Source organism: Sorex araneus, chromosome 2 (assembly GCF_027595985.1).
Source record: "Sorex araneus isolate mSorAra2 chromosome 2, mSorAra2.pri, whole genome shotgun sequence".
NCBI classification, from domain to species: Eukaryota; Metazoa; Chordata; class Mammalia; order Eulipotyphla; family Soricidae; genus Sorex; species Sorex araneus.
Window position 1 is genome coordinate 189,424,543 of NC_073303.1, and position 15,120 is coordinate 189,439,662.

Here is a 15,120-nt window from a genome sequence, read left to right on the forward strand (position 1 = left end):
AGAAAGTATAATTTTAACACATACCATAAATTACAGGTAAGGAACCAGTTTCCAAGTACCTCATTTCCCAGATTTTCCCAAGATAATAAGCCATGAAATTCCAATGAAATTCCTTTTCTATAGCATCTACAGACCCATCTAATTACTCATCATCTGATCTCACTTCATTAGGTTCCATTTAATTTCATATAGTTGCCAACAATGTGCAATTAACTTCATCTTTCATCCTTTTCCCCAATATTTTTAGTGAATATTTCCCCAATATTTTTGTGTAAAATAAGATAGGGTAATAATCTCTCTGTTTTTCAAAGTCCAATTCTATTACATTTATATACAAAAAGGGCCCAGAAAGATAGTCAGAGGGTAGGGTAAAGTGCTTGCATTGCATGTGGTCCACTTGGGTTCAATCCCCAAAACCTATTTGGTTGCTTGAGCCCACCGGGAGTGATTCCTGAGTGTAGAGCCAAGAGTAGACCCTGAGTACTGCCTTTTAGGTGTAGTTCAAAAGCAAAAAAATAAAAATTTATATTAACTATCTTGATTTTATGTTATTTATATAGAGACTTTACAAAACTATCTCTACTTTAAAATATACATATTTGAGTTGTGCAACTCATAATTCCCCCCATTTTATAGACAGAAAATAGAATTTCGCAAGGTTATTATAACTTGCCTAAAGTCAAGTAACTGGAAAGTAAAAGAGGCAAGCTTCAAATTGTGTCTATTACTAAACCTCTACTCCAAGTTAATCTCTCGACTTGCTACCATCCTTTGAGTATATTAACACCTCAATATATACTGATTCATATGTTGTTCCTTTTCTATTTTCTGAATTAATAAATGCCAGATCTATTATAAGGTGTCCTGTCCTAATTATTCATTATATGTTAAATTTGCCCTCCTAATGAAATTGGAAAAAAAGGACATAGATGAGTTCTTGAACAACAAAAGTTTAAGGCATTTATTGTTGAAATATTATGATCACAAGCCAGGAATATCATTAAAACTATGATTTTAGGTGTGGATAGAAAGTAAAATGGGAAAGAACTTGTATGTATGCCTTGCAAGTGCTGACCCTAGTTCAATTCCAGGCACAACATATTGTACTTAAAGCACTGTAGAGCTCAGAGCCAGGCGAAGCCCCTAAGCAGTGCAAGGAAAGGAAAGAAAGGAAGAAAGAAAGGAAGAAAGAAGGAAAGGAAAGAAAGAAAGAAAGAAAGAAAGAAAGAAAGAAAGAAAGAAAGAAAGAAAGAAAGAAAGAAAGAAAGAAAGAAAGAAAGAAAGAAAGAAAGAAAGAAAGAAAGAAAGAAAGGAAGGAAGGAAGGAAGGAAGGAAGGAAGGAAGGAAGGAAGGAAGGAAGGAAGGAAGGAAGGAAGGAAGAAAGAAAGAAAGAAAGAAAGAAAGAAAGAAAGAAAGAAAGAAAGAAAGAAAGAAAGAGAGAAAGAAAGAAAGAAAGAAAGAAAGAAAGAAAGAAAGGAAGGAAGGAAGGAAGGAAGGAAGGAAGGAGAGGGCGGAGGAAGGAAGGAAGGAAGGAAGGAAGGAAGGAAGGAAGGAAGGAAGGAAGGAAGGAAGGAAGGAAGGAAGGAAGGAAGGAAGGAAGGAAGGAAGGAAGGAAGGAAGGAAGGAAATTCATGTCACTAATTAGTGAATACAACTTCCATTACCTTAACTTCTGTTACTCTGGCTTATTTCTACTCAAACTTCAAGTCTTCGTTTAAACAACTCATCCATGATTCTCAAGGATTAATTAAATTCCCCTTGTAGACATCTTTACAACCTCTTCCATAACACTCATCACGGTTGTAATTACTCATTGAACGTCTGTGTATTAACTGTGATCTTCAGTACAGATGGCTGTGCTCACTGACAGAGCCTCAGGCCCCGATGCAGTGTCTAGCGTGTTATGAATGCTGGGTAACTATTCCCTAAACTGAATTTAAATTTTCTTAAATAAATGTTTCATTACATTTGAGTAGGTGCATTTGCACCATTTGGTTACATTAAAAGGTTTGTAATTACCTTTCACCTCTTTCCTTTTATAGCCTAAATATTCTCACCATGTGATAGACAGCCTAGAATTGCTCCCTATGACCACACTGGAAGATGGAAGAATGATTCAGCTCAGCATGAAGAAACACTTCACAACAAAATCTCACAACAACAAAGAGGCAAGTATAGAATGGGGCAGTTCTGTGTCCCTGCTCTAGTTTTTAACTAACATCATTTTGGGAAAAGATTTCTTCACTGAAGAGTCAGGTGGAGGAGAGATTTCTAAAGCCCTTTCTACTCTCTCAGACCTTCTTTGGTAAATGAAGGAAAAGTGAAAAATAACACATCAGCTCTTTCCCACTTCCTAAATCATACACAGTTAATGCGAAAATAGTGCAAAAGAAAATAGCATATATTTAAAAAAAAATAGAAATATGTTTAATACACACTGTTAACATTTTTTTCTTCCAGGTATATTTTACTTATTCAGCATTATTTTCATGTCCAATTTGTTCTTATTTGAGTTTGGTTTTTGGGGGGGGGGGTTCACTGGTTGACTTATTTGTTTTTTAATATCTACAAATGTGTTGTCCATGCAAGCAACGCATTGTACTTTGTTCTTCTTTCTAAATTCCATAGCCCAAATCTGTGGTTCAACAAGGAGCAATTGCTCAACAAACATGAAAATGATGATTTCTTATTGTTAGTGTTTAATCTTATTATTCAAAAATTCAATAAAGACTTTTTTATAGATGCTCAAAATTTCCAGTCAATACACATCCCATGAGACATGGTTGGTAGCAAGAAGTAGCTTGCCAAAGACAGTCTTTAGAGAGGGGAAATTATTTTTGAAAGAAAATCATGAATTTATAATATGAGTTTAATAGATGTTAAGGTTCTAGGGTTAAACACACTTTCTGCATTAGTAACCAGTCTATTTCATATTTTTTCTGTCTGGCCTTTTTTGAACCTCAATGTCAGGGGAAAAAAGTAATGATCGCGAGTATTGAGGCATTTGGAATAAAAAATAATTACACAAACAACTTTTTGTATATTTTTTTAAGCTTTTGTAAAAGTTTTATAAAATTTAAAAGGTTTTCAAAAGTTTTCTAACAAGAAAATATTTAACTGAGTTGCTTTATTTATTTTGTTATTTCCAACTTTATTTACTTTTTATTCTACCATTCAGTAACATAGCAGACAAACAGCAGTTTTCCTACAAAGAAAATCAAAGGTTTTTTCTTTGGAGAAAAAAATTGCTCTGTCAAATTCAAGTTACCTCGTTTAAAGACAGAAAAATCACTGAATAACAAATATATGATTGTGTAATATAAATATTAGAGCATGTCAAATAGTGACATCATTGAAATTTTTATCCCTTGGCACTCATGCACCAAACTATAGAGAATATTTATTCAGCTCTTTTAATGGAATGCAAAGATTGACTGAAAAAGATAGAAAGGAAGTACATGGAAAAGTCATACAGAACAATGTAAGGGTGAGCTTGGAAAGTAGGATTGGAGTGTGGTGACACTCCAGGCAAGAGAATGCACAGTCTTGAGCAGACAGATATTTCTCTCAGTGGGTTCACATTTACCCAAAACACGGAAGCAGATAATGAACAAGTCTAGTACGAACCTACGGAGTCTCCCATGCCCCAAAGGTCAACTTGATAGGGAAGCTCTGGGCAAAACTTCAAAATTACTCTATCTTCCAAGACATCTTCTGGACCACAAAGTATGGAGCAGACATACTTTCACCTATTTCTATAGCTCAGTTATACTTTCACCAATTTCTATAGCTCATTTCAGTTAAGACTAAAATATCAGAATACTCTGAAAGAGAGGATGGGTTATGGACACTGAACTCTCATCAATAGTTGATCGATCAAGCCTCCGTGGTGTCTATCTTTAACAATCATACCCTTCAAGGTCAGACTAAGTCATGGTTCCTGAAGCAGCAGTGTCTTCTAATTCCCAGGAAATTTAGCTGGAATCTTGTCAAACATCCTTAGAAACATATCTAAGTAATTTTTGAAAGTAGTATGACACAATTTAACAAATAATCCTTGGAACCCACAGAAAAACACAATGAAACCTTGGGATCAATGGAAAGACATAGTGGTAAGTTCCCTGAGGTTCTGTTTGGGGGATTTTCTTTGACCCCCTACATTCCATGTTGTTCTTTGGAAAAGTCAAAAACCCAGAAAATATTAATGGGTGTGAAAACAAATTAAAAATAACAAAGTTAAATCTGATTTCATTATGCAAAAGGAGCACCCTAACAAGAAATTGAGAGGGGGGAGGGGTTTTCAAAGTGATGCGGAGGACCCAATGCCTCTCCTGGTAACTTGGTCAATCAAGTCAGCAATTCCATACGAGAGTCAAAGGATAGGATTCTGTTGCCGAGGCCTTGCCATGCCAGGGATCAGGACCATTCTGCCATGCAAGGCATGTTTCTTAGTCCCTGTAATATTTTCCCTGATTATGAAAACAATTTCAAGCCTTTCTCCTGGGTCTTTGCTCAGAGATCATTCCTGGCCAGCTCAGGAGACAATATGGGATACCAGTGATCATATCTGGGTCAGACACATGTAAGGCAAGGGACCTACCTGCTGTACTATCACTTTCGTTCCTACTGATGATTTTAAAGGAGGAATCGTTTCGAAAACAAGGCCAGGTACTACAGTGTAAGCTTTTAAAAAGTCATACATAGAAACTCAATTTTTTAAAAGTAAACTATTTTTACAGAGGTATTAAAGAAATGCAAAATAAATTTTGGAACATATTTTACAAGGGGAAAAAAAGCAATGATCATCAAAGTGCTTCAATGAACAATTATGAGCATGTTTGAAACAAATGGGGAAATAAAAAACCAGAAAATTTTAGCAGAGACTTAGAAATAAAAAGAATAATCAAATGGAAAATTTGAATTGGAAGCTATAATTATAAAATGTAGTCTACGTATGGTCTCAACAACAGAATGGAGAAGACAGAGTGAAGAATCAGTGAATATGAAGACAGAAAAGATTTCCTCATTTAAAAATAGAACAAATGAGTGTTGTAGGAGAATAGGGGCTGAACAGAACTTTGGGGACCTGAAGGTCATTACAAGAACATCAAACTTGAGCATCACTGAGGTCCCAGAAAATAAGGAAAAAGAGACCTGGGCTGAAAAGAGTATTCAGAGAAAGAATCAGACCTAAATAAAACTAGTAAGTTAGTACCACCAGCTTTCTGCCTTCCCCACTGCATCCATTCATCATTAGAAAGTAGTGTTTCAGGGCTGGAGTGATAGTACAGTATTTTAAGCACTGCCAAGCCATGCTCAATTCTGGGCACAGTTATGGTCCCAGGCCCCCACCATGAGTTTATAGAGCCAGGAGTTATCTCTGAGCACAACTGGGTGTGGTAAATTAAAAAAAAAGAATCAAATCAACAACAAAAATTTTAAAAGTAGTGTTTGTCTTGATGAAGTTTAGAAAGACTGTCTTCTAGCTCAGATTCACTTCTATCCAACCTCCCAAATCAATTCAAGATATATATCATGACAATACATTATATAACACGTGTATAAATTTAAAAATACTTTTTCTTACTCAATGAAAGTCCAGTTCACTTCCACTTCTGATGTCTTTCTATCATTTGAATTCTCTAGAGACCTAGAGAAGGGTTGTCGGTGGGACCACACACCCCAAATTCAGGCTTGTATTTGTCTGTGCAGAGAGGAAGGTGGGTAAATCTGACCCTAGGATTTTCTGTTATAGGACAGTAAAAAATTGCACTGTGTTCCTGCTAGTCTGCTTCTTATAGCAAAAAGCTCCTAGCAAAGCAGCCATAAGTGGTTTTACTTCAACCTGAACACCACCTACAAAGTTAATTTTTAAATAATTTTAGGCTGGTATTTTTAACGTTTCTACCAATCCCTGACCAGTATTATGAACAGGAAGTTTATTTTAGGCAGCACATTATTGGGACCTTATAAAGCAATGCCTGGGATAGAATCTGAAATGAAAAGGTTGAAAAGATGAAATTACCGCATTTAACAAATTTTCATTAAGTTCTCTATGTGGTAAAAATGTCCATCTTAACAAGATTTACTCTGAAATAGGTGGAAGGTGAAGTCGGAAGCTTGTGGCAAGGGGAGGTAGGGAGGAAATAAAGTCTTGAATAAAAGAATAGACTGACCCAAAAAGAAAGCCAAGAGCCAAGAAAGAAGGTGGGAGTGAGCCGTGGAGAGAGAGCACAGGAGGTAGAGCACTTGCCTTGCACAGGCCAACCCAGGTTTGATCTTCAGCATCCCAGGTGGTAATCCCCTGAGTACCACCAAGAGTAATTCCTGAGCTCAGAATCAAGAGGAATCCCTGAGCATGCCTGAGTTGATGCTCCCACCCCCGCCCTCACATACATACACACACACACACACACACACACACAGTAAAAGGATACAGCTGTCAGAGCAGAAACAGAAACAACTGCTAAACTTTTACGAAAGATGATTCATTTATTCTAATAGAAATTGTTTTCTGATTTGAGCTGCAGTTCCTTGCCATTATCATTTAAGCCTTCACAGTCAAGTAAGTTCTCCCTTCCCTTGCAGCTCTGGGCTAGTGATTTACAAGAGAAAAAGAGACTGTTAATGGGCTTGAATGGACTCCTATGGGAAAGAGACAATGACAGTAAGATGGGCAATGGACCTTGGGCGACCTGATAGACAGAATAGCCACGCCAACAGTTACACTGTTGTGATTCATCTTCAGTGCCCTATTGGAGAAATTAAGGGCGGGCATCAGGCTCTTTACTAAACTTGTACTAAAGGAGTTCGGCTATTAAGCCTGGATTTGAAAGGATGGAGTAACTCTAGAAAGCCTTGGGAATAGTTGAATACTCAATTCATACATTCTTCATGTTCATGACCCTAAAATTCTCTATCTTAGAGCAGCAGGGCTTCTTAAACATTTTACACAGTCCTTTTCTGCATAAGAAATTTTTACATGACCCTGACATACAAAATAGGCTATAAAATATGTATGCCTATCAAGCACTTACTGGCAATAATTATAAGAAGTTTTATTTTACAATACACTTTTAAAACTTGACATGACCTGATAGGAGGTCCTCAGGCCATAATTTAAGAAACTAGAATTTAGAGCACCTTCCATTGAGCATTACAAAAATTACCAGGCAGGAGGCTGGAGCGATATCACAGCAGGTAGGGCATTTGCCTTGCACATGGCCAAACGGGTTCTATTCCCAGCATCCCATATGGTCCCCTGAGCATCACCAGGAGTAATTCCTGAGTGCAGAGCCAGGAGCAACCTCCGTGCATTGCTGGGTATGACCCAAAATAAAAAAAATTACCAGGCAGAATTAAATGGGCTAATTCTTAAGTTTGTAGATGGTTCCTGTCTGGGGTTCTGTGTCAACAATGAGAACAGCACCAACATTGCTTAAATCTTATGTATCAAAAACAACAATGAAAGCACAAGCATAAAAGCATCAAACAAATAAAAATACCAGCCAAGTTACCCTGGGCTGAGCCTAGTCAAAAATTGGGATCTGAGGGGCTGAAGTGATAGCACAGCTGGAGTGATAGCACAGCGGGTAGGATAGCCTTGCACCTGGCCGACCCGGGTTCGATTCCCAGCATCCCATATGGTCCCCTGAGCACGGCCAGGGGTAATTCCTGAGTGCAGAGCCAGGAGTGACCCCTGAGCATCACTGGGTGTGACCTAAAAAGCAAAAAAAAAAAAATGGGGATCTGAATGCAGATTTATGAGGGATTTTGTACTGGATATTATGTAGAAACCTGGAGAAGAGAAATACTTGTTTACATTAGGTTACTAATCAACACCTCTACCGCTCACATTCATACTTCATATAGCAGAGCCAGAAATGGGGACTTGGACTTGAATGCAAAAGCTTTCTTTACTTATGGGAGATCTTTGGAAGCAGAAATGAAGAGAGATCACGAGAAGAAAAATTCAAGTGTGTGTGTGTGTGTGTGTGTGTGTGTGTTATCAGAATGGAGGGTTTTATACTGCCAGTCCCTCTGAAAAAAAAAAAAACCTTGCAGTATCCTTCCTCAAATGACAGGAATGGAAGCACATTTCCAACAACTCCGCATCATTTTTTGATTGAGGATTTCTCCTAGGGACAAAAATTACTACCACTTCATGTCTACAAGACCCAAGACAGAACTTCCCGCAGAAGATGAGTCTGTACTCCCTAGGAATGTCCTCTAGGCTATGACTACAATCAAACGTGGACTAAGAAGAAGAAATACCGGGTCCCAAAAGCATCTGCTATAACTCAATGCCCAAAGCAAGCCACCCAAGTTCATGTCCTGTCCTTCTTTTCAATTTCCACCACCAATTTGTTGGTGGTAGTCGAAGAGCAAAAGTCAGTCTTCCTGTCCGCTCAGAAAGGAAGTTTTTCCTTTTCATCTTGCCTCCTCTTCAAAATTCAACCTTTGGTAAATCAATCAAACCACTTATTCAATTAAATTGTTAATGATTGGGGTTAAAAGATAAATAACATCTGGCACTGCCCTTAACAAGGGAATTGATAGAAAGAGATGCAAGAAAAGATAACTACTAATAATAAGGTGAATACACTGAGAGAAATACAAACTAGGGCATTGGGTTCTATACAAAGGCAGAAAAAAGAGCTTAACCCAAAAAGGGGTGGGGGGGACCTAGGGTTATGGTAAGTGAAGGAGACGTTCTAGATATATGGGACAGCTGTAAAAAAATATGGAAAAATAAAGTACTTTTGTTTTTCTATTTGTCTCCACCAATTTTTGTATGTAACAATAATGCCCTAAGTTCCTGGGAATCCACCTAACAAAATAGGTGAAAGATTTACACAAAGAAAACTATAAATCATTATTAACAGGAATAAAAGAAGAGACATAATAGGAGACTAACACCTAAGTACAGTAGAGATAAGGGCTAGGAGAAATGCTCCATGGCTTGGAAGCTGATCTCATGTGCTGGGGAAAAGGCAGCTGGGATAGAGAAGGGACCACTAAGTGAATGATGGTTGGAGGGCTTGCTCGGAGTGGGAGATGAGTGCTGAAAGTAGACTATGAACCAAACATGATGGCCGCTTAGTACTGTATTGCAAACCATAACAGTAAGAAGGTGAGAGAGAGTAAGAGGGAATGTGCCTGCCACAGAGGCAGAAGATATATGGGACAGCTGTAAAAAATATTTTACAGAGGCAGAAGTGGGGGGAGGGGTGGTGGTGGTGGGAGGGATACTGGAAACATTGGTGATGGAGAATGGGCACAAGTGGAGGGATGGGTACTCGAACATTGTATCACCGAAAGATAATCATGCAGGTTTGTAAATCTGTAACTCTATCTCACAGTGATTCAGAAGAAGAAGAAAGAAGGAGGAGGAGGAGAAGGAGAAGGAGAAGGAGAAGGAGAAGGAGAAGGAGAAGGAGAAGGAGAAGGAGAAGGAGAAGGAGAAGGAGAAGGAGAAGGAGAAGGAGAAGGAGAAGGAGGAGGAGGAGAAGGAGAAGGAGAAGGAGAAGGAGAAGGAGAAGGAGAAGGAGAAGGAGAAGGAGAAGGAGAAGGAGAAGGAGAAGGAGAAGGAGAAGAAGGAATGGAAAACAGATAATAAACTGCTTCCTTTTCAGCAGGTGTGATTTTGGGGGGGAAACTCCAACAATAATAGTGGGTTTTGTGTTGAAATATTGAATGTAATCAAAGTAAAAAGAAAGTAAAGTGAAATTTATCAGCTACACAGGCAAGGGGATGGGGAGGTATACTGGGGTTTTGGGTGGTGGAATATGTGCACTGGTGAAGGGATGGGTGTCCAAGCATTGTATAACTGAGATTAAGCCTGAAAGCTTTGTAACTTTCCACATGGTGATTCAATTAAAAAAATTTAAATCATCATTCTTACTCAAAACACTATATAGAGTCAATGCACCATGATTTACAATAGAGTTTCATGCTCATCAGGTTCAAGTACCACACCCTCCACTAACTTGTCCTCTTCTATCCATCCCCGGGTGACCTGGTGTTTCTCTTTCATCCTACTCTCCCCATCTCAGTTTCTGAGGTTCTGCTGCCCTTTGCTTTCTTTACAATGCGTCTTTATACCTCACATATGAGAATGCATAACGAGTCAAGTCCTGACCCATTGCCTCTATGCCTCAGTGCAGCCTTATACAACATGCTCTGTGACTGGAGATCAAGCCTGCCCCAAACACAGGTTCTGCAGCCACATCCAGCCCTGGGGGACCACAGCTTGCCTGTGACCTTGAACCCCAAGTAGCCACTGACACCTTCTTGTTTGTGGTTGAAAGATCCCTAGAGACATTTGTGATATGAAACTCCAGGTCAACTCAGGACTTTTCAAACTTAGGACATAGTCACAACTAGACACTTGTGACTGTTCATGCCTCGTGGATCCTGGATCTGTCGACACCAACAGCACAGAGACAACCCCAAAGCACTCGAGAGCCTAGCTGCAGACCTCCACAAAGGCCCACTGGAATTTGGGGCTCAAGTTATTGGATAATGAACTCAGAGAGATCATAGAGATGAGAGGGGAACCAGGTGAGTCCCTGCTCACCCACGAATCTCCAGGAAAGTGAGGGGACATAAGTGAGTTCCTGCTCAGCATGAACAATCACTTTGTCAATCCCAAAAGATGGTTATCAAGCTACATAGTTAACAAACTATGCCCACTTGATCTTCATTGTTTTTATTTGCTTTTTGGGTCACACCTGGCAATGCTCAGGGGTTACTCCTGGCTCTGCACTCAGTATTCAGCCCTGGCAGCGCTCAGGGGACCATATGGAATGCTAGGGATCGAACCCAAGAAGGCCGCGTGCAAGGCAACCCTCCCAGCTGTACTATCACTCCAGCCCCTGTCCACATGATCTTTGGCCTAGGAATTGACCCCTATCACTCCTATCACCTCAAGGGAAAACTAGGCAGGGATGAGGTCTCACTCCTTCAGGTCCATAAAGATGTGAAAGTGGCCTCCATCTGGAAAAAAAAATGCAGGTTCCTTGTTTTTGCTGGAGAAAGTATTCAAGAGCAAGACAGAATGGGTAGTAGCAGAGGGTGAGAAGGGCAAGAGTCTTTATTATTATTCTCCTCTTTCCTTCATTTTGGTTGTTGCTGCTACTCTGATCAGAGGTCAGACACTAGCAAAGCTCACACTCTGTTACTGTGCTCAAGAGTCACACATTTGTGTTCTTGAGCAAATGATGCTTAAAAAAAACTGTGTTTTTTTTCCACATTTGGCTATTGTAAACAGTGCTGCAATGAACACACAAGTGCAGATGTCATTTCTACTATACCTTTTTGCCTCTCCGGGATATATTCCCAGGAGTGGTATTGCTGGGTCAAATGGGAGCTCAATTTATAATTTTTTTTGAGAATCACCCATATTGTTTTCCAAAAGGGCTGAACCAGTCGGCATTCCCACCAGCAGTGAAGGAGAATCCCTTTCTCCCCACATCCATGCCAACACCATTGCTTTTGTTCTTTTGGATGTGGGCTAGTCTGTGGTGTGAAATGATATTCCATTGTTGTTTTAATCTGCATCTCCCTGATGATTAGTGATGTGGAGCATTTTCTCATGTGTCTTTTAGCCATTCGGATTTCTTCTTTGAGAAAATTTCTATTCATTTCCATCCCCTATTTTTTGATGAGGTTCATTTTTTTTCTTGTAGAGTTCAACCATTGCTTTGTATATCCTTGATATCAACCCCTTATCAGATGGGTATTGGGTGAATATCCTTGGGTGAATATCCTTTCCCATTATGTAGACTGTCTTTGTATTTTGGTCACTGTTTCTTTTGAGGTGCAGAAGCTTCTTAGTCTAAGATAGTCCCATTTGTTGATCTCTATTTTTGCCCAAAAACAGATGACTGGTTAAAGAAACTTTGGTACATCTACACAATGGAATACTATGCAGCTGTTAGAAAAAATGAACTCATGAAATTTGCATATGAGTGGAACATGGAAAGTATCATGTTAAGTGAAATGAGTCAGAAAGAGAAAGACAGACATAGAAAGATCACACTCATCTGTGGAATATAAAATAACAGAATGGGAGACTAACACCAGAGTAGTAGAGATAAGGAGCAGGAGGTCTGCCCCACAGCTTGGAAACTAGCCTCATATGCTGGGGGAAAAGACAGCTGAGATAGGGAAGGGAACACCAAGTAGACGATGTTGGGAGGACCCATTCAGGTTGAAAGATGTGAACTGGAAGTAGACTATAGACCAAACATGAAGGCCACTCAATACCGCTATTGCAAACTACAACACCCAAAGAGAGTGAGAACAAAAGGGAATGCCCTGCTGCAGAGGCAGGGTGGGGTGGTGGGGGATGGGTTGGGGGTGGTGAGAGGGATACTGGCAACATTGGTGGAGGTGAATGGGCACTGGTAGAGGGATGGGTCAATGATCACTGTATGAGTGAAATGCAAACACAAAAGTTTATAAGTTTGTAACTGTACATCACAGTGATTCTCTAATAAAAAATTTAAAAAATAAAATAAAAATAAATTTAAAAATAAAAAAGAAAGAAAAAAGAAAATACAAAAAAAACTGGATAGCTACTCACAAGGTCATACTGTAAAAAAAATTTCACTCAAATTGGATAAAGAACTTACTTTCTCAATTCATGAAATTGAAGCAAACACAGGCAACTCACTCCATGATATTCATTCAGTAGTTTATTTTGTGTTTCAACTCCACTGTCAAGGAAAACAAAAAGCAAAAACAAATGGAATAATATTAAACTAAGATATTTCTGCACTGCAAAACAAAGTATTGCTAAAATAAAAAATCATTTTACTAATGAGGGCCAGTAGGACTGGTTTACAATGGAAGCTTGCCATAAGTTGGTAGGGTGTGGGGGAGAGTAATTAGGACAGAGTAGGGACCACTGTGACAATGGTAGTTGGAAATGATCACTCTGGACAAGAACTGAGTACTGAAAGAAGGTAAAGGTATATACACTATAATCTTTCAGTGCCTTTATTGCAAATCATAATGTCCAAAAGGAAAGAGATAGAAGAAAAATGCCTGCCCAAGAGGCAGACAGGGTGGGAGGTGGCAGGCAAGAAATTGGGGACAGGGGCTGGAGCAATAGCACAGCGGGTAGGGCATTTGCCTTGCACGCGGCCGACCCGGGTTCGAATCCCAGCATCCCATATGGTCCCCTGAGCACCGCCAGGGGTGATTCCTGAGTGCAGAGCCAGGAGTAACCTCTGTGCATCACCGGGTGTGACCCAAAAATCAAAAAAAAAAAGGGCTTAAAAAAAAAGAAATTGGGGACATTGGTGGTGGGAAATGTACACTGGTGAGGGAAGGGTGTGGGAACATGTAAGACTGAAACCTGATCATGAACAACTTTGTAATTGCATATCTCACGGTGATTCCCTAAATATATACATAAAACACAAAAACTTTCTCTAATACTCATATTGAACTGCCAGTCTTATGGACTGAAAATTACCAAGAGAATTTCCTGGGTTTCTTGAGCAGTGCTTTTAGGCTATTTATTTGAGTCTTCTCTTGTTTTCTATGAACCTCTTCATTGCTATAAACTTCCCACTTGTAACTGCTTCCCTGTATCCCTCTGTTCTAGTCTTGATTCTTACTTTATTTCAAATAAAAAATAATCTTTGTATTTCACATTTTATTTCCTTTCTGATTCACTTTTTGTTCAGCAGTATATTGGTTAGTTTTTCAAGTGTTTATGTTTTTCTCAGATTTGTGCTTATGGTTAATTTCCACCTTCAATGCATTGTGTTCTGAAAGGATATTTAATATAACTTCTATTCTTTTGATTTTATGAAGACCAGTTTGTGATATATTAGATCGTCTATTTCAGAGAATGTCCCATGATGGGAGAAGAATGCATATTTAAACTTTTGGGAGTGAAGAACTCTATAAGCATCTATTTTGCTCATTTCTTCCAATTCTTCCTTTAAGGTAAATGTCTTAGTAGGTTTCCCTTCTCATGTTTTTCTCTTTTATCTAAATGACCATCCCAGCAGAGAGACAGAGAGCAGGGGAGTGTGTTAAAAAAATCTCCTACTACCATTAGATATCTTACTCAAATATCTGTAGATATTTTTATTTAGGTCTGTCAGCAGTTAGTTCCTTTGTGTATTTTTTAAAATTTTCTTAATATTTTTAAACTTTTTACATTAAAATATTTTAAGTATTGAGGCCAGAGCAATATTATACAGGTCAGATGTTGCATTGCATGTGGTCAGCCCAGGTTCAACCCCCAGCATCCCATATAGTCCCCTGAGCACCACCAGGTAATTCCTGAGTGCAGAGCCAGAAGTGAATAGCTAGTGTGACCCAAAAGAATCTCCCAAAAATTAAATACTGAGGAACCATGACTCCTGATTTATATTGTTATTCATAGTTAGGTTTCAGGTGTACAGTTCCAAAATCAATCCCACCACAGGTATCAATTTCCCTCCACCAGTGTCCCCAGGTTCTCTCCCACTTCCCAGCCTACCTCCTTGACAAACATATACTTGAGTTTGTTTGCTATAATTTGGATCTCATGCTTATAGTATCATTGGCTTGTTGGCTCTGTGATTTAGATATACATAAATGTACCACGTCTCTGCACCACCCATGTGCTTGAGATCCCTGAGACCTACCTCTGCGACCTCTGTCTATCTCTTCTTGGGACTCCCCTGTGCTTTCTTCCTTTCTCTGTCCTTATTCCTATGATCCAGGGTAATCTGGGCATCTCCCATTTGATACCTTGAATTCTCCACTCCAGTTACTCTTCTAGGTGTCACAGATATGTGAGGTCATCATCTGGTATTTGTCATTCTTCTTCTGACTCATGTAACATAGTATCCTCCCATTCCATCTAAGTTGAAGTGAATTGCATGATTTCATCATGCATTGCGGCTGGATAATATTCCATTCTGTACATACACCACACTTTCATAATCTATTTCCTCTGTTGTTGGGCACCTAGATTGAACCCATATCCTAGCTACTGTCCAGAGTGTTGCAAAAAAATAGTGACGTGCATGTGTCCCTTGGCTTGAATATTTTTGCGTCCTGGGCTAGATCCCCAGAAGTAGAATTACTGGTTCATATGGCAACTCTGTT